General features: G+C 33.9%; 1 pseudogene across 1 annotated transcript; it reads right to left on the reverse strand.

Moving 5' to 3' along the window:
* Positions 1-3477: 3477 nt before the first annotated feature.
* On the reverse strand, positions 3478-25319 carry LOC145259073 (protein brain tumor pseudogene; annotated as a pseudogene). Its single transcript, XR_013864116.1, has 2 exons — positions 25092-25319; positions 3478-6558 (listed from the first exon to the last, which is right to left on the reverse strand). The product of XR_013864116.1 is annotated as a protein brain tumor pseudogene (transcript).
* Positions 25320-26869: the final 1550 nt, after the last annotated feature.

The raw sequence follows: 26869 nt of genomic DNA on the forward strand, positions 1-26869 counted from the left end.
GATGGACATCTCATAGGTTCTTGGGTAAAAATAATTCTAACAGATCGATTTAATTTTCTGATGTTTACTAATTTTAACATAAAATTGACAAAAAAAAAAAAAAAAATTTTTTAACAGATTCTTCATAATTTAAAGATTTAATAATTTTGACATGACACAAAAATGCATTTTTACCCAAAGCATTTAAAATCCTATTAAACTACAAAAGAACTCAAACATTTCGAAAGTATCAAGGATTGATAATTTGTATTAGATTTGATTCTTAACTTGGTTGCAATGATCTATTTTTTTTTTAAGTTTACAAATGGTTATTCAAAAATTTTGTATAAACGATTGCCTGAAGACACTGGAAGTAAGGGCACAGCTTAGAAAAAAAAGTGTTCAAATCGGCCAAAGAAGTTGAACTCTGCCCAATTATTTCATAGTCATATTGGAATCCATTTGGCTGCACAATCTCCCCTGGCTTTTATCAAAAACCAAGATGATTGCATAGACAAGAACTTTAGTTACTGCTTATATACAGGTCAACAAAAACTAGATTTATATATTCTTTCATTTTTTTGGTTTTAAAAGAAACTTCACATAAAATTTGTACATAACAGACGTTAAAACAATTAAAAAGTAAAAACAATCATAATTGGCAGTAAAAATTCTAGCCATTTTTTTTTTTTTAACTAGAAAAAACAGGAAGTCCAAAATTCAACCCAACTAAAATAGATTTGTACGTACCTGTCATGGAACGAAAGTGTCATATTCCAAAAATTATGTAAATTGATAATTTTATATAGACAAACTTAGTTTTAATGATTCAGAGTATACTGTAGACATCAGTTGGATTTTAAAATCTTGAAAATTCGAATTGAGTTGTCTACATTTATTAAACATAGCAAATGAAAATATTCTTACTCAAAATTTGAGCAGACCTGAAGAATCTTGCACCTTCCCCGATCTTATTTCTTTCCATTTTCAGCAGATATTTTATTGAATGGACACTAGTCTACAAGATAAGATAAATAAAAGTCTTGATTTAAATTTTTGTAGGAGGTGCTCAGCTTCTAGCCCATTATAGTAAATCGATCACCCATTTAAAAACCATTCAATGTTTCAGGCCAAATTTTGCAGATTTAGCCACTTTTAGTAGTTTAGCCTTTTTGGAGTTTCTTTTAAAATAATCTTCAAGCCAAATTCGTTAAATTTGGCCTTAAAAGAAGTTGAGTGGCTCTAAAATGGTGATCAATTTACTAGAACGTAAGTTAGGAACTGAGCACCCCCTACAAATATTTAAATATTGATTTTTCATTTTTATTGATAATCTGGTAGACTAGTGTCGTCCATTCAATAATCCGCTGCAAAAAAAATCTTGAGTCCAAAAAATTAGAAGGCAATATTTTTTTTTTTTTTTTAAGTCTACCAAAATTCTATGTTCTTTGTTAAAAACTATCAATTCCACTCATTTTTGGAATATGACAAGTTTGTTCCTAACAGGATACATTCAAGATTTTAATTTTTTTTTTTTAAATTAGGCTAAAATTCTGGACAAAACGAGAAATAACACTCCAAATGTACACGCATCTTATTTGCTAAATGTACAGCATCAAGTTGATCTTAAATTTTTTCTTCATGTTATTTAAACAAAACCTTGGAAATCTTTTGAATTTCACATGACAAACGTTTAAAAAAAAAAAAAAAGTTTTAAAGTTTCTCAAAAATACAGAGAAATAAACACTGAAAAGTGGAGAGTCATAAAAAAAAAATTAAGATAAAACTATACAAGATTAACAATTTACACTCACTGATAAGAAATTAAGTGCTTAACTGGCAAGAGTTTCAATGTTCCCAAGTAACTAAAATAGTAAAAAACAAGATGCTCTCTTACATTGATCTTTTAAACCAACGCATTTCAGGTGAAAACACTTGCACATCATGCTGAAATTAGTATAAAATTCCAATGCCCGTTAGAAAAATAATTACAAGTAAAAATAGAATTTCAGTTTTGAACAGTTCTGCGACTAAGTCATGTGGAAAACAAGGGAGATAAGCATGCTTAAGTTTAGGTCCACCATCTTTAAACACTTTCTGGGAACCTAATAGTGATTTATAAAAAAAAAAAAAAACTTTCAATTTAGAATACTTTTAGCACATTATCTACTGGAACATTTTTTATAATTTTACGAATTTACAATAATTTAGTCATGATGCCTAAGTACACAAGTTTCTCACCAGAAATGCATTGGTAGATCGATGTTAAAACAAAAAACAGCAAAAATAATTAAAACAAACGAAAAAAAAAAAAAATGAGGTAGAAGAAAAAAGTGACTAAAAAATCCATATGGAAACGCAATGGACTAGGGTTTAAAAATTAAGAGTTCAAATGTCTCAGTTGGAAAACAGACCTCAATTTTAAAAAATAAAAAGCATAAAAATAGGAAAAAAATGAGGGTGATGGCGGCAGTGTTTTGTCAATAGGTAATGTTAACCAATACCTTTAAGGCACGAGAGACATTACCCTAGCTGGATTGAAAACTTAAAATACATTTACAATCAGGTAAAACGGGGGGGTTTAAACTGAACCTGTTTTATTTATATGATCTAATATTTTCAGTATTTACTGAAGTGCTCAATACACGAGTAGAGTTAGGTAATAAGTTTTGAAAATACAATTAAGCCACACAGAATTTTCTGCATTTCATCACAAGGATGAAACACTGGAAATTTTGTGTCGCTTAATATATTTTCAAAACTTACTATATAATATATATTGCTGCATTTCTTTTAGTCTCCATGAGAGAGAACATATTTTATCTTCATAATGGAAATCTCAAATTGTTTCCATGTTCATTGAACATTTGCGTTTCATCTTTAGAGACAAAAAGATCTGGAAAAAAATTTTTTAAATTGAAATACGTGGACATGGTACAATTTTTTTTAAAACATCGCTATCATGCAGAAAGTTTTTATCAAGAACGTAGTGTCAACTCAGCACACGGCCCAATAATAGCTTATAGAAATTATTTCCATCAATAAGTAAACATTTCAAAACTTAAATTTTTATCGAATAGAACTATTACAATAGTCGGCAAAACTTTACATAACGCCACTTTCTTTCCACATCATAGATAAACATTTCAAATTTAAATTTTTTAAATCCATCATGTTGAGTCTGTACGATACAGATAAAATATTAACGAGCATAAACAATGTACAGTCAGAGACATATAAACGTATACTTAGGCAGCATTTTCATTTAAGCAAAATGAAAAAAAAAAAAATTTCTGCTTAATTGTAACCGATTTTTATCAGTGTTAGAGAAAATATCAAAAATATTAATTTCCATAACTATCATGAATCAGATTCGTAAGACCAGGTGAAAGAATTTCATTGCTACATTATGAAATTTTTTCCATTTTTTTTTTTGCCAGATTCAAAAAAATCTGAAACTTGATAATATGAAACCTATCAATTTTTGATTTTGAAAAAAAAAAAAAAAAAAAAAATTAATTTTCATAGGTACCATGAACATCAGATTTGTCAGATCAGGTGAAAGAATTTCATGGCTATATTATGAAATTGTTTTTTTTAGATCCAACAAACCTAAAACTCAATACATATGGAACTTGATTTTTTAAGGGGGGGGGGTGATCAAAAAGCTATATTAAGCAGAGGCTTTTATTTTTAACGTTTGCTTAAATATAAACTTTGTTTATGCAGACATGTACAGGTTTTGCTACATTGACATGACAAAGTTTCAATCTGTAGATATTAATAACTACAACCTCACTAGTCAAAATACTTGTCTTTTCTTGAGGTGTTTGTATTAGAAAGACTTTACAAGAACACCTAAAGAAAGACTTGCCCGATGAGACCTTAGTTATCAAGAACTACAGATCGAAACAGTCATGTCAGTGTAGCAAAGCCTGTACATAAATATTAAACAGCTCTATTTGTTATTGAGCACCAATATACAAACCCAGTAGACATTCTTTGGATTTTATCCTACAAATACATTCTTAACCTGGATTAAAATATATTTCTTAAACGTATGTAAGTAGCAGCATATCATGCCATCAGTGATCGAACATACACTTGAAAAGTTGATTTCAATCAAAAATAAAATTTAATTTCCCTTTAACTGGAGGGTGAATGGGAGGTCTCAGATAAAAAAAAAAATTGAAATTAATGAAAAATAAAAATGGAAGAATGTTTTTTGCTCAATTAAAAAAATAAAATAAGATTTTTTGACTAGTCTCTTTTTCAAGAGATCCTACCTCAACAAGATTTACATAGACACGCTTGCAATATGGTTTGGGGCATAGCGATAGATATAAACCCTATAATCTTTGCTTGCTAGTACCACAGAACCTTCATCCATTAACGTAACATCGAAACACTGCGCATGTTTCACTTTACTCTCCAACGCATTTACCAATTGTCCGTCCTGTGTGAAGATAGTCAGGTTGAAATTATTGTGGTTGTCGGCAATGAGCACCTCACCGTTGGTATCAATACCGACCCCAATGGGATAATTAGTGACCCCTTCACTACCAATTTGACGCAGAAACAACCCCTGATAGTTGAACACCTTCACACAGTGGGCACGATTGTCGCTAATAAAGATCTCCTCTTTATCGTTCACGACAATGCCATTGGGGAATTCCAAGTGCTGCGAACAACCAAACTTCTGCAGAACATTTCCGAGTTGGTCGAATATAATTACGCGCATCACCTTACACTCAACAATTATAATCCTTCCTTTGTAATCTACCGTGACACCGCGTGGATGCTGTAGTATACTGGCCCCAAATTTGCGCACAAACTGACCATATTGATTGTAGATCTGAAGCTGGTGAGTGGGGCTGCGCTCCGTGACAATGATATCGCCAGACGACCGCACAACGGCCACCCGGTTTGGATAAAGAAGCTGACCATCTCGTTTTCCGCATTCACCAAACTGGAACTTGAACCGACCTTCCTTGTCAAAAATCTGGATACGGTGATTATTTGTATCAGCTACGATTATATCGTTCTGGGCATTGACAGCAACGCCGCTCGGTTCAGTAAACTGTCCGTCTAGGTTCCCAAACTCTCCAAACTTGCAATGGTAGATCATTTTCTGGCGTTTAATTTGTGGCTTAGACGAATTATGGAGATTCGTGTTTATCAATTTGGTTGTCAATTCTAATAACGGATCCGCTGGTTGGTAAATGTCCATTCCGTTATTCAAGATGTCAAGACCACTCGACCATTTTTCGTAGACGTTATCAGAAGAACCAAACTGGAAATTATTTGTTGAAAATTGTTTATTTGATCCTTCTAATAACTGATTGTTGTGTGTTGTGTTCGTAAGGAGCCCATGTGGACGACCAATCGGCTGCGGCTTCTGAACCTGTTCGAAATCGCTGCTCTGTCGGATGTAACCAAACGTGTTCTGGATCCCGGCTTGGATTGCGGAAAAGTTTGATAAAAATTCAAAGTCAAAATTATTCTGATTGTGCAGATCTGGGCTAAAGTTCAAGATGGGTTGCAATTTCTGCTCAACAAAACCTTTTAAAAGTAATATCTCGGGTGTGGTTGCGTGTTTTATTAACTTTTCCAAAAATTCGCAGCCAAAGTTGAGACGGTTTAGATTATCCTGGATCTTCTGTTCAAGGTTACTGATCACAATTGATTTACCATTGAACGCCTCTTCGAGCTCTGCTAGCACTTCAGTCTTCCGTTCGTCCAAGACAGTACGGAAGAAATTGTAGGTCTCATTAATCTCGTTCTGGGCCTTGTGATATTGGGAGTATAGATGAATATCGATCATTTTTATACTCGCAGAAAGTTCCTGAAGTTCCAAGCATTTGGATTTTGCCTCCATTTGTAAGTGTCGGAGATTACCTACCTGCTTCTCACCGATGTCGGAGAGGAAGTTGAACTCGTGGCCGGTGTCGTGGTCCTGTTGGGTACACTCTTTGCAAATAGGTATGCTGCACGTATTGCAGAAAAACTGTAACACCTCCAGTTTGTGTTTCGGGCAAGCAACTGGCTTTTCTTGCAAGAGTAATTCTTGCTGTGAGCTTTGAACATCGGCAAACGTAAGAAACCGATGACCCTCGAAACAGTGCATAAACTGATGGGCCATGACACAATTGGAACACAAAAAATTGGCACAGTCATAACATTTTGCTACGGCCCGCGTATCTTTGCTTTTACAGCCTGTACAATGAAGCGCCACAGAACACGACGTAGATTGCATCAAATTACTTGCAGCGTAATCTTGCATGAGACTGGCGATTCCATTTGGTACGTAGGTTTCGAAGGAACATTCGGAACAGATAATTTTGCTTGGGTCTTCCTGGTTCTTCTCCAAACATGGGAGACAAAATGTGTGGAAGCAGTTTAATATCCGCGGCATGTTATAGGTTTCCAGGCAGATGGGACATTTCGTGTTGAGGCCAACAGAATCCGGTGGACTGGTTTCACTGTCAGAGGAATTGGAACCGGTTGTTACAGTATCGCTTTGAGAAGGTGTGGGTGACGCCATTTTGAGTCACTTCAACCAGTTATGGAGTAGACAACCTAGAGAAGAAGAAAAAAAAAAAAAGTTCAGGCAAAATGTTTTAAGTTAGCAAACGTGATGGTATAAGCCACAAGATACTCTAATACAGTTAATGGGTCTATTACAGGGCAGAAGAACGTTCTTCACTTTTTTATTGTCATTTAATCCCAAACAAGGCACAGGACCACTTTAGTTATGAGGGGCTACTATTTGGAACCAGATTTGCAAACTCGATACTCCAGACTAGATGTATTCTTATCCTAGATTCTAGCAAGTCCTAGAGATTGCAAGAAAGAGACCAACATTTAACTGGTCAATTGGGAGAGGAAAATTAATATTGAACTTAACATGCAAAGGAAACAAATTGAATATTCAAATGTCTGCCGTGTTAAGACTACTCGCACCCGATAGCTAAGATATCCGGGGTGTTTACTAGGAGAAATGATTCAATATCATCTAAGTTCTAAGCCTGCAGATATTCGTAAATGCAAGCCTCAAGGGAGAAGGAGGAAAGGGCCCAGGAGGGAATTCCATAGTGCAGCAATCAGAGCGATGAAGCTATTAAGGAATCTCTACAGTGTAAGGGAGGAATTTTGCTGCTCGGTCTGTCAAGAGTATTGTATTAGGTTGGCGAATCTTGAACACTATCTAGTGGCATATGCACTAGCCCAGATGTGGCAACAATACTCCATGCATGAGCGAACCGTGGCCTTGGAGAGATAGAGGATACTCTTAGGTGTGAGTAGTCTTAGTATGGTAGACCTAGTCACATTCAATTAATTTCCATTACATGTTGCGTTAAAGTTCAATACTAGTTTTCCTCTACCAATCACCAGTTTAACTAGCAGAGTACAGTATAATTACACGTTAGAATATAGTTTCGGGTGAGTTAAAAAAAAAAAAAAAAAAAAGTCATGCAAAACAGACAAAGGCAGTAGTTGAGGAGTCAGTCGATTGTCTACTTGTATTGCACGTCCAATATTCAGCACAACCTCTTGTCCAGCACATCTCACTCACCCTAAACTGAAGCTCAGAAATAAAATCGAAAGTTTAATATAGATTTTGGATTTCTGTAAAAGATGGAAATTCCCATAGTCGACCAGAACTTATACATTTTGGGACCAGTCCAATTTTCAATTTTGTAAATCCTCTATCTGGCCCAAAATATACCCCTATTTTCTGAAATGCAACCATAAATTGTACTCTACATGAATCCTCGATGTAGCTTTCACAGTACCAGAAATCCCGATAAGCAACTATACATTCAGTTGATGGTAATTTGTCATTTCTATTCTGTTTTACTGAAAAAAAAAAAAAATAAAAAAAAAATAAAACAAAGAAATAAAACTAATTTTTCACCTTGTTTCTACCTTAACATTTAAAATGATTACTTATAGTAATTAGGATAAGCTGAAAACGAATATCGCATTTAAATTTTCTGCAAATAAGTTTTCCAAATATTAAGCAATGTCATTTATGTTATCACTAGTGGCCATCTTGGTGCATGCGAGCACGCAAATGTAACCGAGAAACTATGCGCATACCAAGATGGCCACCAGCAATAACATGACATTGCTTAATATCTGGAAAGCTACTTATTCGCGGAAAATTTAAATACAATATTCGTTTTCGGCATACCTGAAAACCTTAAAGGTAGCCATTTTAAAAATGCTAAGGTGGAAATAAGGTAAAAGTTTATAAAAATGCATTACAATGAAATTCTTTATCGAACAGCCTAATTTAGATAGCCTCAGCTAAAAATGAGTTTACAGATTAGAAAAGAAAAAAAATGGTCTGGACAATGTTAAAAATAAATTCAAGTATCATGATATTTTATCAAATTGTTAGGTGAAAGTACAGAATAGTTAAAACCCTTCCTTCCCATGTTAAGAATGGGTTTCTAAATAACATTTCAGCATGGTGGCATAAGTGCACAAGTACCTTTTATTTGTTACATTTGTTTTACCACTAAAAACTTGTAGAGTTGTGAAGTTATAAACCAAATAACAGAAACGCATGTACTTAGATGTACTAAAAGCGTTAAAAACAACATTGATTGGAAATCAAATTTTAAAAACTTATTTTTTTAAATTGACAAACTCGGAATAAAAAATGAAACTGATTTTTCTGCTTTCAAAACGAAAGCAGGAAAGTTTTAAGAGTACAAATGACACTCGTTAATGTGCTGACTTTAGTCAGCTGAGCACATAGCGAGCCGTTTTCCACGTTAAGCGGATTTGAATTTCTATAAAAGATAACATTTTAAAGAAATTTCTGCACAATTATCAAATATTTACATATTATACACGAAAATAGTTCTGAAACTATGAAAATGGATGCTTATATGCCGATATTTTATCAATTTTGAAATATTCTTTGTCAACCTTGCTTGGTCATAACTTTGCTTCCTGTGGTCGTAAAAATAAACACCAGTAGAGATGGTGTTCTTTGTTTATATAAGCTGCAAAATTTCAACCATATCCAATCAAATTTAACCCCGCATATATGTATCCAAACGTAATGTATAAAATGTGAACATTGAATCCCTTTCCCTTTTTGATGGCGTCATTTTTTACTGTTCTCATTTGTAACTTGGAGCATAAAAACACTAAACGCATAAAAGCAAAATAAATTAACATCATTGGAATGCTTATTCTATTCTTTCCAGCAATGTGATTCTTTTAAAAATTTATCTACGAATAAAAAAATACGACTTGTTGAAGCACATTAGGTATGTAATATTGCTGATGTCCACGGAAATACAGCATATTCTTGTAATGCTACTAACATCCATCTGTTAGCTTAAACTACTGCTGAAATGTTAAATGTTTTGGTTTCAATTCTAGCTGATTGCTAGTTTTTTTTTTTATATGAAAGTCACCACTTATCAAGGCCCGGAAAGCACTCAGGGATAGGGATTATTACGTGTACAGTAATAAATGGGATAGTATCGTAGTAATCGTTAGTATTGGAGATTTGATAAAGTGTCTTAAGGGGGGGGGCGGTTCATCAGGAATTTGTTTATGTTGGACTTGAAGACATTCAAGTTGTAATCAGGAGGGAAGCAGGCAGATGGAACAGTTCCATAGGCATGCAGTTCTAAGAAAGAAGCTTTGTTCATGGAATCTACGTTTTGATTTAGGCATAAATAAGAGTGGGGAAAGTTTGACAGTGGATTCAGCTAGACCGGCGTTTTTCGTAAAAGATTGGCGAGGGGGGATCAGAGATTGGAGTTCAGACGAGCACCTGCCATGGAAATAACGATAAAACAAAGACAGGTTTGCAACGTCTCTTCTGTGGGAGAAGAGTTGCAGGGAAGAGAAAAGGGGATCCCCACTAAGCCACGAAGTTTATTTTGTACTGTCAAGGCAGGATAGGCTGTTTTTAGCAGCTCCTGCCCACATATAGCAGCAGTACTCCATCCTTGGACATAATTGACTTTTATATAGACAGAATTGCATCAGCAGTGAGATATCTTCTGGAGCAGTAGGATCCCACCATTTTTCCAGCGACCTTGGCAACAGACTTAATGTAAATGTTCCATTTCAGGTCAGGAGTAAAGGTCAATCCCAGATGTTTATCAAAACATGGAGCCTCCCCTAGATAAGAGTCATCCATTTCAATTGATGTCAGATGAGGGATCATAGCGTTGATGTAAAGATAGCTTGGTTTTAGATGCATTAAAAGTAACCAGCCACCTCTTCCCCCATTGTACCGTGCACTCAAGATCAAGAGAGAATCAAAGAGAACTTGTCATTTACGGTCTTAGATGTGTTGCCATAGATGGTCATGTCATCAGCATAAATGTCAACAAATGATTTAAATATGTTTTGAGAGATCATTGATGTAGATCAGGAAGAGAGTTGGGTCCAGGATTGACCCCTGAGAGACTCCAGCATTAATACTGTGGGCCTCTGATTTCTGCCCATCAATCACTATTATGAGCCTATCAGAGAAAAATGATTTAATGATTGAGAAAACATTTTCAGTTATACCCTTATGCCATATCTTATCGAAGGTCTTTGATATCTCAAGAGCAATTGCCCTAGAAAGGAAGCCTTTGTCGAGAGACTCACTAATCCTATGAGATATAACCGTTAGCACATCTGCTGTAGATCTGGCAGAATGGAAACCATATTGCATGTCACTAAGGTTATTTCTGCCGAGATGGTTGACTACTTCTATTTAATGTAGATTCCAGCAACTTGCTCATGACACACAGGAGACTTATTGGTCTGTACAGAGAGAGGACTTATCACCTGAATTCTTAAATACAGGGCATACTGATGAGGTTTTCCAGGGCGTGGGGAAGCACTTCTCCTTAAGGCAACATTTAAACAGTTTTGTAAGTAAGGGGGCAAGTTCTGGTTGAAGCTTTTTCAACACTATAATTGGAATGCCGTCAGAACCAGTTGCTTTACTGGAATCCAGGTTCTTGATAAGCTTGGTGACCTCACGCACAGATATTTGTTTGTTGCCTGTTATGAGGAAATATGGGGAGTTGATGGCCATCGTCGCATAGGGTAGAATTAGCTGCAAAATTCTTTGCAAATAGTTTGGCCTTGTCTGATGCTGACGAGATGACCTCAGGTCCATTGATGATGGTTGGGATAGAACACACGCTTCTGTTCAGAATCCTGTTTGTTATTTGCCAAAACTGGTGAGAACCAAGCCGCTGCTCGGCTACTTTGGATTTAACGGACTGAGCATATAGCTCCCTTGCATTTTTTATTACTCTTTTACAGTGGTTGCTGGCAGTCCTGAAAGCAGCTTTAGTCTCCAAGCATCTATTACATTCGTAGCTATGGAAAGTGATTTCTGCACGATGGCAGCAGCACATTCTGAAGAGAACCATGGCTGGCTGTTAGGTTTTTGTTGGAATTTTTTTGGATGGTATGAATCCGTCTATGTCTACAATTAACCATTCGGTCAGGTCTGATACTATAGAGGACATCCTTTTTAAACTTGTAATGCAGAGGTAGATCAGTTATGAATGTACGGAAGCTATCCCAGTCAGCAATGGAGTATAGATATACTGGACGGTGGTGAGGTACGTCTGAAGACTAATTACATTTTTATCTTGACTGCTACAACTGAATGGTCAGTAGATCCCAGAGGAGACAGAACGGAACATGAACAAAGCTCAGGGGAAGTGAGAAAAAGGTCTAGAAGGTTTGCGTACTAACCAGAAGTATCGGGCACACAGATGGGTTCGTGAACAATCTGTGTGAGGTCATAGGCAATGGCGAAGTCATGACAGAACCTCCCCTCATCTGTCTTGTTAGAGTAGGTCAGCCATTCCACATCATGGACATGGAATTCACCATAAATGTGAATATTAGACGAAGAATTTTTAGCCCACCCCTAAATTCCATTTTTAGCGCTTCCACCCAGATTTTATGAACTGGTAGCGTTCTCTAAGCAAATGTACATCTACAAGAACTATTCTTTTAATGTGGCCATACTAGAAAAGTCTTTACCGCCCCCCCCCCCAAAAAAAAGCCCAGTGCCACTTGAATATAAGAGGCTACTATTTGTGATCAAATCTATAGGGATATTATGTAGGGATTTGAGCAGCAAGATGACTTCACATTTATACTGACTTCTGCATATCCGTACAGTCAGGGAATCAGGGAGCCGGGAGGGAATTCCAAAGTGTAGCAGTACGAGGGAAGAAACTGCTAGAGTAGAAAGTTTTTTGGCATCAAGAGATTTCAACAGTGAAGGGGGTGCGATTTTTTTTTTTTTTTAAGACATCTTCCCATATGGTCCAGCTTTAATCATCCTGATGTCATCAGGATTCAAGATTCATATTACACATGAATCATTTCCCTCTATCCAACACCTGGCAGTTCTTACTCATCAGGTAAGATATGTATCATTCGATGCCTAATAGACTTTCCCTTCGTTGACACTAGTAAGACTATTTGGTAAAGAATTAGGAGCGGATCACAAAAGTTCTGGAAACTCCTACCATCCACTCCTAATTCATACAATCATCTGCTTCACTAGCAATGTCTTAAGTAATTGCCAAATTACTGAGGATTGGTTCTTTGTTTTACGGCATATCAACCCTTTTCAGTTTATTGCCAAATCCAGTGATTCAGAAGAATTTTTTTTTTTTTTTTTTTTTAATAGAATACATTTTTTTCAAGTCAGTTTCTATTTACCCATAGTTGGGTTGGGACCCTAACAGGTACTACCACTCCGGGTCAGAGTGTACTTGGGAGCAATGGCAATTAAAGGGTGGCTCCACACTCCCAAAGCCCGCAAGCAGGAGCCTCACCAGATATAGTTTAAGGTCATATCCTGGACCAATAGATGAAGGAATAATATATAAAAAAAAAAAGTAAATTGATACACCGCATCTAGGTTTGTTAGTGCAGAGATTTTAGGTGCTTGACTGATCACATTTAGATATGACTGATCATTCAGGTTTTGAATCTGCATAGATACATCTGCTATGTCTAGTTAATGATCAAGGACAAATTAAATGGAGATTTGGTTACTGCCTGAAGCCATAACTATCAGTATCTATTAATGGCCAATTCAGTTTACTATTTCAGGGAGTGCTGGTAATATATTTGGTCCGTGTTGGTATTCCATCAGGTATTACCTCTTTGGGAGGGAATGTCAATGTGTAGTGCGCATGCACAGCATAGACTATTTTACTTAATGCAGATTTCATATTTAATAACTGGCTCTATATCAAAGTAGCCAATATATATTTCAAGAGTTAAAAACTTAGGTGCCATCAGCTAGAATCAAAGGCTGAAGTCATCACTTCGGTGTTATTTGCTAACATCTGAACTAACAGATGATAGCTCAAAGCTTTAAAAATTAACTGACTAATTTATAAATGTATAAATGCGCATGCATAGAAGTAAGCCTGCCAAGTTCCAATTTTGACCTCAGCTATTTATACGGCTATAAAACATTTTGTTCCACAAGTCCATTTTATATATCCAGTTTCAAACCTGCAGACCAAAATTTGACGATAGTTTGATTAGAGCCCGTTCCGCAGACAAGGGTAAACTATTTGAAAGGGGGGGGGGTCCATTTATAGTAGCATCCCCGCATATTTTCATAAACGCTATAAAAATTAATGTTCTAGTTAAATTAGAGTGAAGTGTTTCAGCATTTCTTCCAAATTTTACATTTTTCTTTGTCTAATGAATCATCAATCAAGTCCCAAAAGCTAACAGAAGACAAAGGTTAATTTGTGTCAAGGCGGATTGCAAGACCAACACCATGGAAATTGCAAACAATTTCATTTCGGCAGAACTTAAGGAGACTGAGAATTTGTTAACACTGGTCTTGAAAACTATGCTAAAGTCAGTTGGGAAGCAGCCCTGTCGTATTGCATTCCATACATGGACAGTTTTGGAAAGAAATGCGACAAATTTAATTAGAATTAAAGGTTATTTATCAAAATCAAGTATTATGGTTGACATGTGGTACTAAAACTAGTTTTCTTGGACTTACCAATTCTTATGGCTAATAATATTACATTACAATCTCTGCAAAACATTCTTTGCAATAAAAATTATAGTTAACATCAAGTTTGTTATCTCATTTCCATTCCTCTATCATGGCGCCATATTGGAAATAATTTGATGTACTAAATAAGTCTTGTTTCAATTAATCCTATGTAAATGCTATTACATTCAGCTCGTTATTCCACGAACATCGTTACCTCCCTTTTGGACTGTCTTACGATCGTTTTCAAATTATTTCCTTGAAAAATATTCTACCTTATCGATTTTCATAGTTTTTGGATATAATTATCTTTAAAATATGAGGAATACGTAGATATTGTTTAATGTGAAATTTAGTATTACGATTTCCGAAACTTCATTCTGATAGTGTAGAAGCAAAATTGTTACCCAAAAGAAACTTACTAAAAATGTTAGTTCAATAAAATTTAAAATTAGACGAATTAATTTTTGTAACTGCTAAATCTTAAGATTCAAACACTGCAAGGCTGAGTGGTTACGACTTCAAAAACATGCGTTAGTTTGGCTTATTCCCACGTTAACTAACCAAACTGAAACGTATTAACCCCCCCCCCAAAGTATACAGTAGAGCCTCGGGATACGGCATAAGAAATTAAAATACAGTATATAATACAAATATATAATCAAATAACAAATGACCGTAAAGTGGGGCAAATACCGTAACCAAGAGCCAGAAAACATTGTAACTTGAAAATATTGTATCATTGGGCCACCCTCCACCGTATCCCGGGGTTCTACTGTGCACCAGGAAAAAAAATAAAAATAAATAAAAAGCAAATATTTGCAAAATAAAAGTCGATAATCGAATACGTAGTTGACCTAAGGTCAACAATACGTTTTCTACTTCATCTAACATCACAGCCGATATAAGGTCAACAATGACCTTGTTAGACGAAACTAATCGCAAATATTTGGCAGACAGAGCTAAAGTTCAAGATAATCCAAGAAAGATTGTTTAATAGACACGATGGCAATAGATACTTGGTCCGACACCAAAACCATACTATTGTACAATCAGGCACTTTTACACTATTAGGACGAAGTTTCGGAAATTGTAAAACTAAATTTCATATTAAAATAATGGTATCTACATATTCCTCGTGTTTAAAATATTTTTAAGATTTTTTTTTGTTTTTTTTAAATAACAAAAATCTATAAAGTAGAAAGTTACAGAAAAAAAAAAAAAAAAAAAAAAAAAAATAGGGGTTTGTTTTACTGTACACAGATTCAAAAAAAAGTTGTCACAAAACAAGTATATAATAAATGTTATCAAAGGCAAGATAAGTTACTTTTCTACGTAACTGGATATGTTTTTAGTGTTTATATTTAATGTAACATGTTTATTCAGCTCGAAAAACTTTACCGATGTATTGGAAAATTTAAAATGGCAGCCAACTCTGAGGTGGTAAGTTTGGGAAAATGAGTTATAAAAACCAGACAAAATACTGTTAGAAACTCAATGTTACTGTGACAGGCTTACATATATTCGGGTTATTTATTTTTTTATTTATAACTTTTCCCAAACTTACCGTCTCAGAGAGAGCCGGCCGCTATTTTAAATTTTCCAATACATCGGTAAACACTGTTTTTCGAGCTGAATAAACATGTTACATTAAATATAAACACTAAAAACATATCCAGGTATGTAAAAAAGTAACTTATCTTGCCTTTTGATAACATTTGTTCTATTTGTTTTGTGACAACTTTTTCGAACATGTGTACAGTAAAACAAACCCAAATATAGAATTTGAAAACAATCATAAGATACACGAGTTCAAAAAGGAAGGTTATTTTCTGTTTTGAAAAAAAACAAAAAAACAAACAAAATGGTGGCAATTTTTCTCCTGCTAAGACGATTGAAGTTGTTTAATACAGTAATGTTCAGATAATTTAGACTGCATAATTTGGAAGCTACCAAATCTGTAAAAGCGCCTACAATCGTTTAATGCTTAATTCAGGAAGGATCATGGTGTGCTATCAGTTCTGTCATCCAAGGCATTATGGCCTCCGAGATAACAAAAATGTGACCCGAGGAAACTCAAATCCGGAAACTAATTTATCATCGATAGTTCGGTGCAATAGAGTTTAAAAGTTCCAAAAAAGTTTAACGGTCTTGGACAAAAATGGCCGGAAAAAATAATAAAATAAAAATTTGTTTACCACTGAAGGTAAATGGTAAAAAATTACATTGATCTTTTATTTTTCATTTTCTTTCAAGCTTGTAATGCTGGGTGGGGCAGCCAAACCAGCTGCCAACATTGCCCTGCTTTTTTTATTGAAACCAACCGAGAGCTCTTTTTAGTATCCTCATTGTTCCCTCAATTGTCTGGATTTCTCTTGCACTTAGTCCACCAGGAATATTAATTAGGTAGGACTTCAGGTTCTTCATAAGCCTTGTGGCACCTATATTAAGTGGTATGATTGATATCTCCAAGATTCCAGTTTCTTTTCATACGAGACCTTGATATTTGGTCCGTTTCTCTCAGCTCTCTTCAGACCATTAGGGACTCGCATAAACCAAGGTTTTAAACATGTATTTACGTGTTACAGTTATGGGTTTGTTTTACTATACACCGATTTGAAAAAGTTGTCAAAACAAATGTGATCAAAAGGCAAGATAGTTACTTTTCTACCTAACTGGTAGAGTTTTTATTTGATGTCAAATGTTTATCGGTATATTTGACCAAGACATATGGCGGCTCGCTTGCTGTTGGATAAGTTAAGTTTGGGAAAAGGAGTTCAAACTAAATATACACTGTTAGAAACTCAATGTTACCGTGACATAAGCTGACATATTCAGTGGGTTTCTAACAGAAGTTTGTATTTTTTAGTTTGGGCTCATTTTCCAAAACTTAATGCATTCAACGAGTGAGTCACCATTTGTCTTTTTCAAATATACCGACAAAAATACTGCACGTTTTCCGAACCGATTAAACATTTTACATTAAATAAAAACACTAAAATTATTCAGTAAGGTAGAAAAGTAACTTGCCTTTGATAACATGTTACATTTGTTTTGTTTTACTTTTTCGAATCTGTGTATAGTAAAACAAACCCGTGAATATATATTCCGAAAATTTATAAAAGTGGCCCAGTTAAAAAGTCCGAACAGAATTTGAGTTTTATCGCATGTTTGTATAAGGAAGAGTTATGCGACTACTTCAGTACGTCAGCCATATTCCTATGTTTAAATTGACCGAATTAAAAGATCCCTCATTTTCAAACAACGTAAATCTGGAGGATTTTTATTAAAATACATCTAGCACATTTACTGGATCATTTTTCTAATTTATAATTTTGCCATGACACGCAAGTACGTGATGTTTTCACCAGAAAACTAATAAACAATCACCAAAGTAAAATTTTAGATGGGGGGGGGGGGCTGAAATCGTAAGCCAAAAAATCAGAGGGTATTGGTCAATCTGATTAGTTTTTTAGTTTTTCTTTTGTCTGAAATTCGAAATACCGACTAAATTATCAGCTATAGTCGCCACGATTCGCATATGCAGGAAGTATTGTCGGCACATTTGGGCTGGTGAATCTACCAATAATCACTCCCTCTCGGACCAGTTAAAAAAAAAAAAAAGTTCCAATAAACAATCGCCGCAATGTTGCATCCCTGTGCCAGATTTACAAGTAAAAGCACTTCTGTGTGACAGTTACAGTGTATTTTAGTTTCAAAAACCGCCGACAGATGTCGCTTGTCAGAGGGTCGATAACTTCCTTTTCCAAAAGAAAAAGGAAACTAAAATTTTTATACAATCTTTCTGTATAAAAAATATTCTTAAACCAGTTTCATGTTTTAAAATTATATTTGATACATTTTATACAATGTTTAAATTTTTATATAATTTGTGTTATTTCGTTATATATTAATATGTGTTCTGATGAACTCCTCGTATTTGTATCCCCTCGACAAACCAGTTCCGCAACAAAATCTGTAGAGGTCCCTAGATGCCGGAAAGTAATAGTTTCTTTCCTTGAGCTGCTGAACTTTGAAATTCCCTTCCAGTTACCTGCTGTAAAGCCATATAAAAGTTTAAATACAAAGATCTCACCTACACGGTCCCAATATTACATATTGGTCGGGTATGCATGACAAAAATATTGGAAAGCGTGCTTGCTTGGCGAAGTAAGAATGATACAAGTTTCAGAATCCGTAAAATAAAAGCAGAGTAGTACATTTTCCTGCGTTTGGTAACAGTTTTTACTTTTATAAAATACACAAACTAAAAACTGTCGCATATAAAAGCGTATTGCATCGTGGTTTTATTTGATAAATATTCGATACAAAACACCTTTATGCGGCTAAATTTCTCATGTGTTAATGCTTGCAAATATTAAATATAAAATGGAATCGTTAAACAAATGTAAAGTTAAATCATTAGAATCCTATTTTTCTTTCGTCTGAAAGAAAAAGGCTAGGTCAAAAGTGAACGAGGAAACATTGTTTAAGGGGAAAATAGGATACATCGGTTACGTTGTTGAACGTTCATTAACTGGAAACCCAGGAAGATTTTACAAATGTACGACTTATACAAGTCGGTTGTTTCTAGTTTTACCGGGGAAAAAAGCCTTTATAATGTCGAAGTCATTTCAGATTAATCTTTCAATTGATATTTACTGTTAAAGTTTTAGATTAGCATTCAATAAATAAAAAATAAAAAGCAGGGAGATTAATTTTAGGTGCTTTTCCAACTCTGGACTCAAAAATCTAAGTTTTAGGTATAATTTGGTAAAAGTAAATTTGGTTATATTTAGTTTAATGGCTTTCGTGAGGAGTCACATTTTGTTTACAAAACCATTCGGCGAAAGTAACGTCAGACAAATTTTAAAGTACGGATGACCAATACTGTATAGTTTAACTAAGCAAATATGAAAATAGGGTAAATATGAAGAATTACTCCATCCTCGGAAAATTCCTTTAAAATTACCACTAACTTATAAATTTCCAAGAAACAAGTAGTTTAAGATATGAAGAAATGCACTCACTTTATGGTTACCTTTTTTTTTGGGGGGGGGGGGCCCGGTTTTTCGTTCTTTTTTAGAGGGGGATATTCAATTATAGAACTTGTATAGTTCTTTTAACAGGTGCTTATGCAGTTTAATCAACTGTTTTGAGCAGAACTGCTTAATATTTTAAAATTCTGTTTACATTTGGTTGGAGGCGGTGGGGGGGGGGGCGGGGTGTTCTGCTCAAAGTTAATTAAACTGCATAAGCACCTGTTAAAAAACTACAAGTTCTATAACTGAATATCCCCCCCCCCCAAAAAAAAAAACAAAAAAACTGACCATAAAGTGAATGCATTTCTTCATATCTTTGAAACTACTCGTTTCCTGGAATTTAATTTTAAAGGATTTTCCGAGGGTGCCCCCCCCCCGAAAAAAAAATCGTGGCCACAAAGTGGATGCTCATTTTACGCTAAAAAAATGTATAGAAAAGTGATCCCACTTTTAAAAATGGGATTTCTTCATATCTTGGAAACTACTCGTTTGCCGTAATTTTAAACGTTATTTTCGTTTTCAGCGACCCCAAAAACCTATACGAGTGGTAATTTTAAAGGAATTTGAGGGTGAAGTAATTCACATTTACCAAAAATAGAAGTATTCAATTTTTATAAAATAAGGTGCAAGTCCAATCTTTTTGCTATAAAAATCTGAAAATTTTTTAATGTACGTACTTATCACTGCATGAAAATGTCAAAAAAAAAAAAAAAAAAAAAAAAAAAAAAAAAAAATCACGTAAGTTTTTTTTTTTTTTTTTTATTTAAGACAAAAAAATATGAGACATTTTATCGAAGAAAAACTTCATGCCATCTTGTTTTTAAATGATACACTGCTAGCGACACCTATTAGGAATGTTTGGAATACAAGACCAGCAAGGGGCAGACAATCGACTTTCCACACGAGAACTTGGAAAATTAAGACACGAGTTTGAGGATGTTGAAAACGAAAATAACGTTTAAAATTCCAGCAAACGAGTAGTTTCCAAGATATGAAGAAATGTTAGTTTAAGAAAGTGGGGGATCACTTTATAATTTAACGTATGATCACCCACTTTATGGCTACCATAAGTATAAACCTTGAATTTACGCCGCTAAAATAGACATTTGCCGAATTTTTCTTGGAGCCTCAACGTGTGGGTGCTCAATTTATGTAAAATTCTTCATATCTTGGAAACTACTCGTTTGCTGGAATTTTAAACGTTATTTTCGTTTTCAACATCCTCAAACTTATGTCTTAATTTAAGTTTGTTTTTTTTCTAGTGTGGAAAGTCGATTGTCTGCCCCTTGCTGGTCTTATATTTCAAACATTCCCAATAGGTATTGCTAGCAGTGTATCATTCAAAAAACAAGATGGCGTGAAGTTGATAAAATGTCTCATTTGATTTTCTTAGACTACTTGATCGATTTGCGTGATTTTTGGAATATGACATTTTCATGCAGTGACAAGTACGTACATAAGGGATTTTTTTTTTCAGATTACTTGGACCATTTATAGACTTGCACCCAAAATAACCTTTATAATAAAAAGGTTTATGAATTTTTTTACAAAAACAAAAACTCAAGACATCAACTTGTTTAATTTTTTAAAAGTCCATATTTTACAGCAGTTATATTTGATGTGAAAAAACATGTTTGGTTTAAATTGCATAAAAGTTTAAAAGTGAATGAAACTTAATTTCAAGTAATTTATTATATTGCTCATATATATATATATATATATATATATATATATATATAACACGCAGTGTTGGTCATCCGTACCTTAAAATTTGCTTGACGTCACTTCCGCCGAATGGCTTTGTTTACAAAGTGCGACTCTTAACGAAAGTCAGTTTAATCAATACCGCAATAATTTAGTCACGCTATTTGCTATTAATTTAACAAGTAGTTCTACAAGTTTTACTTTCAAAATCTTACAAATATAAAATAAAGACTTCCAGGCTGAGTCAAATACACATGTAGGAGATGTTATAAAATATGAATATTGTTATCTTTACGATTACCGTTCCCAATTCACTTCCGGTTGCTCCTTCATTTCATGAAAATTATACAAATTGTTAGGTGAAAAAGCACAGTAGATGTAAGAAACATCCTTTCCTTATGTTAGAGTTCCTTAACATTTGTTCGGGAAACAATTTATAAAAATCCAATGCTGCTTTCATTATAAAATTGTTTTAAAAATTTTATTTTCTTACGTAAACTTTCTAATGTTTTCACAATTGATTTTTTTTATACAATAAATGTTTTAGTTTTCAAATGGCGCTCGTCCAATTATGAATATCATTTCATAATGTTTTTAGTAAAAAGATTTATTTTCATTTCAATTAAACAATCAATAATCATGGATATGTTCTTTCAGTTTTTCATAGTTCTTTCCGGACGTTTGTTATTTATTTCTAACTTCGGCCATAATTTAGAATATTGATTTCTCCCTTGGATTTGGACAGCAGGTGCGTGAAATAAACTGGCGTCTCCAATTTCGGCGATAAAGTCTAGAAGCACCCTTAATTATGTAGTAAAAAAAAAAAAAAAAAAAAAAAAAAAAAAAAAAAAAAAAAAAAAAAAAAAAATCCAAATTACGAAAATTCAAGTAGGAACTTTTAGTTAAATGTTTTACGGAAAATTGAGGGACATTGCATTGTCCCTAAATGCGAAAACTTTGAAGATTCCAAGTACAGAAAACATTTGCATCTTCCTATCAGGCCACAATTATCAAATACCCCCCTCTATAAAGCGAAAGCGGGTGTTCATTTTACGTTAAAATGAAGTGTTCCATTTTTTTTTTTTTTTTTTTTTTTTTTTTAAGTAATTTTTTTATATCTTGGAAACTACTCGTTTCCTGGAATTTTAAACGTCATTTTTACCCTCGAACCCCTTAAACAGTGGTAATTTTAAATGGAAAGATTCTGTACTTTTTACAGTACATTTGAATTTTATAAAAAAAAAAAAAACTTAACTGTTTTAAGAAATATTCATAAACCGGTCAAGTCTTACGACGTGCCTCAGCGTGAAGGAAGCACTGAAGAAGCACCTCCAACCTCTCCATGTTAAGAACCGCTTTCGGAATAAACACCCAACCTCAAAAGCCGTTCTTAACATGGGGAGGTTGGAGGTGCTTATAATACGCTGGGCACGTAAGAATTGACCTATAAATCGCTTTGATTAAAATAAAAAGTTCATCAACAGGAGGGGGGGGGATAAAAAGTTATATTATACAATGTTGGTCATCCGTACCTTAATTTATACAAGGTCATTTCCGCCGAATGGCTTTGAAAACAAAGTGCGACTCCGGGTTTGTATTACTGTCGAAAAAGTTGGAATAAAAAAACAAGCGTTATCAAAAGGCAAGATAAGTTAGTTTTCTACCTAAATGGATATGTAGAGTTTTTATTTAATGTAACGTGTTTATTCAGCTCGAAAAACAGTGTTTACCGATGAATTGGAAAATTAAAAATGGCGCCCGACTCACACGGTAAGTTTGGGAAAAGGAGTTAAAAATTCGCTCAATATACGTTACCGTGACATAGGCTGACATTCGGTGGGTTTTTAACAGTATTTTGCACATTTTATTTTAAACTCCTTTTCCCAAACTTACCGTGTCAAAGAGAGAGTCGGGCGCCATTTTTAATTTTCCAATACATCGGTAAACACTTTTTCGAGCTGAATAAACATGTTACATGGAATGAAAACACTAAGAACATCCATTTAGGTAGAAAAGTAACTTATCTTGCCTTTGATAACATTTGTTTTGACAACTTTTTCGAATCTATGTGTACAGTAATACAAACTCCGAAATTTGTTTTAGTTAAACATGAAAAATGTTTACAAAAGAGAATTTTAGACAAATATTTAAAGAAAAAGCGGAAAATACGAAATTTTACAAATTTCAGAATTTCTTTGTCATTTCAGAATAAATGAACGCAGACGTTCGACATCATAGCCAGGCACCTCACGGCGATCAAAGAAAGTTAATTTTTAAGAATTACATTGTTTAATCATAAAACGTAAAAAATTTATGTAAAAGGAGCTTGTGCATTTATGTTACCACAGTCATTTTTTTTAATAGGACTTGAAAGTTTAATTTTTATGCTGTTGCTAAATTGTTGACAGTACAGTACCAAGACATCCCCATACTATGAATGGCTTTCTAACATTTCAGCGCGGTAACAGATGCACAAATTAAATGAATTTCGTCTTGATTAAAAAAAAAAAAAAAGTAGAATTTTAAAACTAAGTCGAAACTTGTCATTTTTTTTACTATTAATCAAATATTAAAGATTTGAAATATTAATTTTGTGCTTAAGATGGAGTTGACAAATTTTTTCATGTGGTTTTAAGCAAAAACAGCACTTTGTCTAGTCGAAAATAGTAATATATCAAAAAATTACGAAAATTCATTGAATAGAACAAGTGGTGTTTTCAGTAAAAAAAAAAAAAAAAAAAAGAAAAGGGGGAGGGGGTAAGCATGTCCCTGTATTCGCAATCCTCAAGATTGCCACATCTTGAGAAAGCAATTTCAATTTTTTAGATATAGTACTATTTGACATGACAAACTGGTTTTTGCTTAAAAGCATTAAAAATCGATCTGTGAACGCTCAGCATCATTTTCTAGTTAATGAATGAAGGGTATTTATGCACTTTTGTTACCGTGCTGAAATAACGGTGCTAATGCACTTATTGATCCGCGCTATTTTTAAATAGTATTTTAAAGTTTAATTTAAGTTTTGTGATGTCTTATTAAATTGTGAACGTACAGAATAGCTACAAAACACCTTCCCCTCCATGTTAAGAATGGCTTTCAAAATAACATTTCAGTACGGATCAATAAGTGCACTATACTGAAATAACGTTATTAAGAAAGACATTCTTAACGTGGTGAGAAGAGGATTTGTAAATAATCTGTACTATGTAACATATGCACATGTAAAGCATTAATATATGCATGCCAAGCTGTAGTACTTACTAGAGTGCTCAATACAGAAGCAAACAGCTTACCAAAATATACTTATGGCAATTAAGCTACAAATACGTTTGGGTTTCAGTCAAGAAGGAAGTCACCAGGCTTTCGTACGTTTTAACATTTTATACATGTAACATTTGAGCAGCCATAAGTTTAGAATTTAAAAATAAACGATTTGCATAGAATTTTGACAACTAATTTGAAATTTAATTGTTCTTCCGCGCATAGTTATTTCAAGTTCAGAAATTTAAGAAAAATAAAATTTAAAAACATTGGGTACTGCATTTACGCACTGAAGTAACGTAAAGATTTAAGATTGCAGAAACAAGGGACACAACTCATATTGCTTATTTTCGAAAGCATTTTACTTTTGTTAGTGTTCGTTACTAAAATTACTTTAAATTCATATATATATATATATATTATATAAATTGAAAGAAACAGGAAATTTAAATTTTCTGCTAAGTACCAAACTAAACTGGTACTTATGCATTTATTGGATCGCGCTGAATAGCGTTTAGAAAGCCATTCTTAACATGGGGAGAGGGTTTTGTATTCTGTACTTTCATCGGACAATAAATATCGTAAAAATTGAATTTAACTTGAAAATACTATTTAAAACAAATAACGCGGTAAAAAAGATGCAGACACCAAACATTGGTAAAAAGTTTTAAAATGTTCGCCATTTTTTGTTGAATGTTTACAAAATAAAATTAAAATATTAAAAAACGATGCGAGAAAGTGAATTAAAAGTTAAAAATTTGCAGAAAAAAAAACACTAGTGACAAAAAAAAAAAAAAAAAAAAAAAGACAAAGGATTTATTTTAAAGCGGCAGAAAGGATTAAAAACGAACCGTTTAAGAAAAATACGCCAATTAAAAAGAACGTGCAAGAACGATGGAGAAAAACAAAGAAAAAAAACTGGGAAAGTTAGGAATGTTAACAGAATTGAATGTTAACATAATTCTTTTAATGTTAGCATTCGAATTTTTTTTTTTTTTTTGAACTGAGACAAAAAAAAAAAATAAAATAAAGAGGGGGGGGGGGGTAAAAATGTCCGGAAAAAATACTTTCCTGTGTCGTTGTTTAACGGGGAAAATAATGGCTCATCCGAATTTAAAAACAGAAGAAAAAAAAAAAGATGCAAATTCGAAGACTCAAGTAAATATTTTACGGGTTCCTTCCTCGGTATTTACAAAAACTATTCAGCAAGAAAACATGAGTCGACGACCATGAAGCGATTTCTCCTTCCATCATGTAACACACGCTGTGCAATATAACCTTTGACCTCGTCTAAGGCAGAGAGAGGTAGAGGGGGAAAAAGGAAGTGATAGAGAGGAGGGGATGAAAGGTTCAGCCTACATAGGGTTAAAATAGGGGGGAAAGGATAGAGTTAAGGTTCTTTGTTACTAAGGAAGTCGAAGTAGTTAGTCAGGTTTTCTAATCGAGTTTTGTTATGAATTTACGTATAAATGTGTGTGTGTGTGTGTGTGTGTGTGTGTGTATATTTAATGTATAGATACTCTTGGCCTTCGGGACAAGATCAAAGTGTAGTATCTGTTCTTCAGATGCTGCACTTCTATTTCTTGTTCTCTTTCGGTGGAGGAGAAATCCTTCACGACTGAGACAATTTTTATTTTTGTACCTTTTCTCCACGTTAAAAAACGACCCTGGTGTCTAACTCTGTCCCGTGGGGAGGCATAGTAAATAGGTACAATGTGTATATATATATATATATATATATATATATATATATATATATATATATATATATATATATATATATAAGTATATACAGGGATATATATCTCTAAAAGTGAAGGTGTGTGTGTGTGTGTGTGTGTGTGTGTGTGTGTGTGTGTACATTTCCCTACGCAATATCTCTGTTAATTTTTAGTCTACAGACTCGAAATTTGATATACAGGGTACTGAGATTTGGAAAAATCTATGTAATCGGTTTTCGGCCAGAAATTTGGCTGTTAAGGGATCAAAGTTCAACGACTTGACCTTTGAGAACACTACCAAACTCCTTTCTCAAATATCAGTACCCTGTAAATCAAACTTCGAGTCTGTAGACTAAAAATTGACAGAGTTATTGCGTAGGGAAATGTACACAGACACACAGATAGACACACAGACATTTCACTTTTATAGATATATTAGCATGGGTGCCCGGCGTTGCCTGGGTGTTTGGAGGTGTATGCTGAGCAAAAAAAAAAAAAAGAACAAAAGAAAAAACGGTCACTTTTTGTAACTTTGACCCCTATTATGACCCCTTAAAATTTATTGCTTTGGGCTCAAATCAAGTTATTAAGTTAGATCCATGTCCAAGGAACCTATATCTAAAATTCCAAGTGTTTAGACCCAAAATTGTCGGAGGAGTTTGGTAGAGTTCTCAAAGGTCAAATCGTTGAACTTTGACCCCTTAACAGCCAAATTTTTGGCCGAAAACAAATCACATAAATTTTCTCAAATCTCAGTAACCTGCATATCAAATTTCGAGTCTGTAGACTGAAAATTGACAGAGTTATTGCGAAGGAAAATGTACACAGACACACAGACAGACAGACACGTTCACTTTTATATATATATATATATATATATATATATATATATATATATATATATATATATATATATATATGCACTATAGTTAACAAAAGAGTAAATAATAATAATAATAATAATAGTCGTAGTAGTAGTAGTAGTAGTAGTAGTAGTAGTAGTAGTAGTAGTAGGAAGAGTACCAGGAACAATTCCGAAAAACTTCGAAAAAAGAATGGCAGAAATTGGAATCAGAGGAATAACTGCAAAAATACAACTCCTAACGATAAAGAAAACGGCTGAA

Source organism: Euprymna scolopes, chromosome 34 (assembly GCF_053919585.1).
Source record: "Euprymna scolopes isolate OS-2025 chromosome 34, ASM5391958v1, whole genome shotgun sequence".
NCBI classification, from domain to species: Eukaryota; Metazoa; Mollusca; class Cephalopoda; order Sepiida; family Sepiolidae; genus Euprymna; species Euprymna scolopes.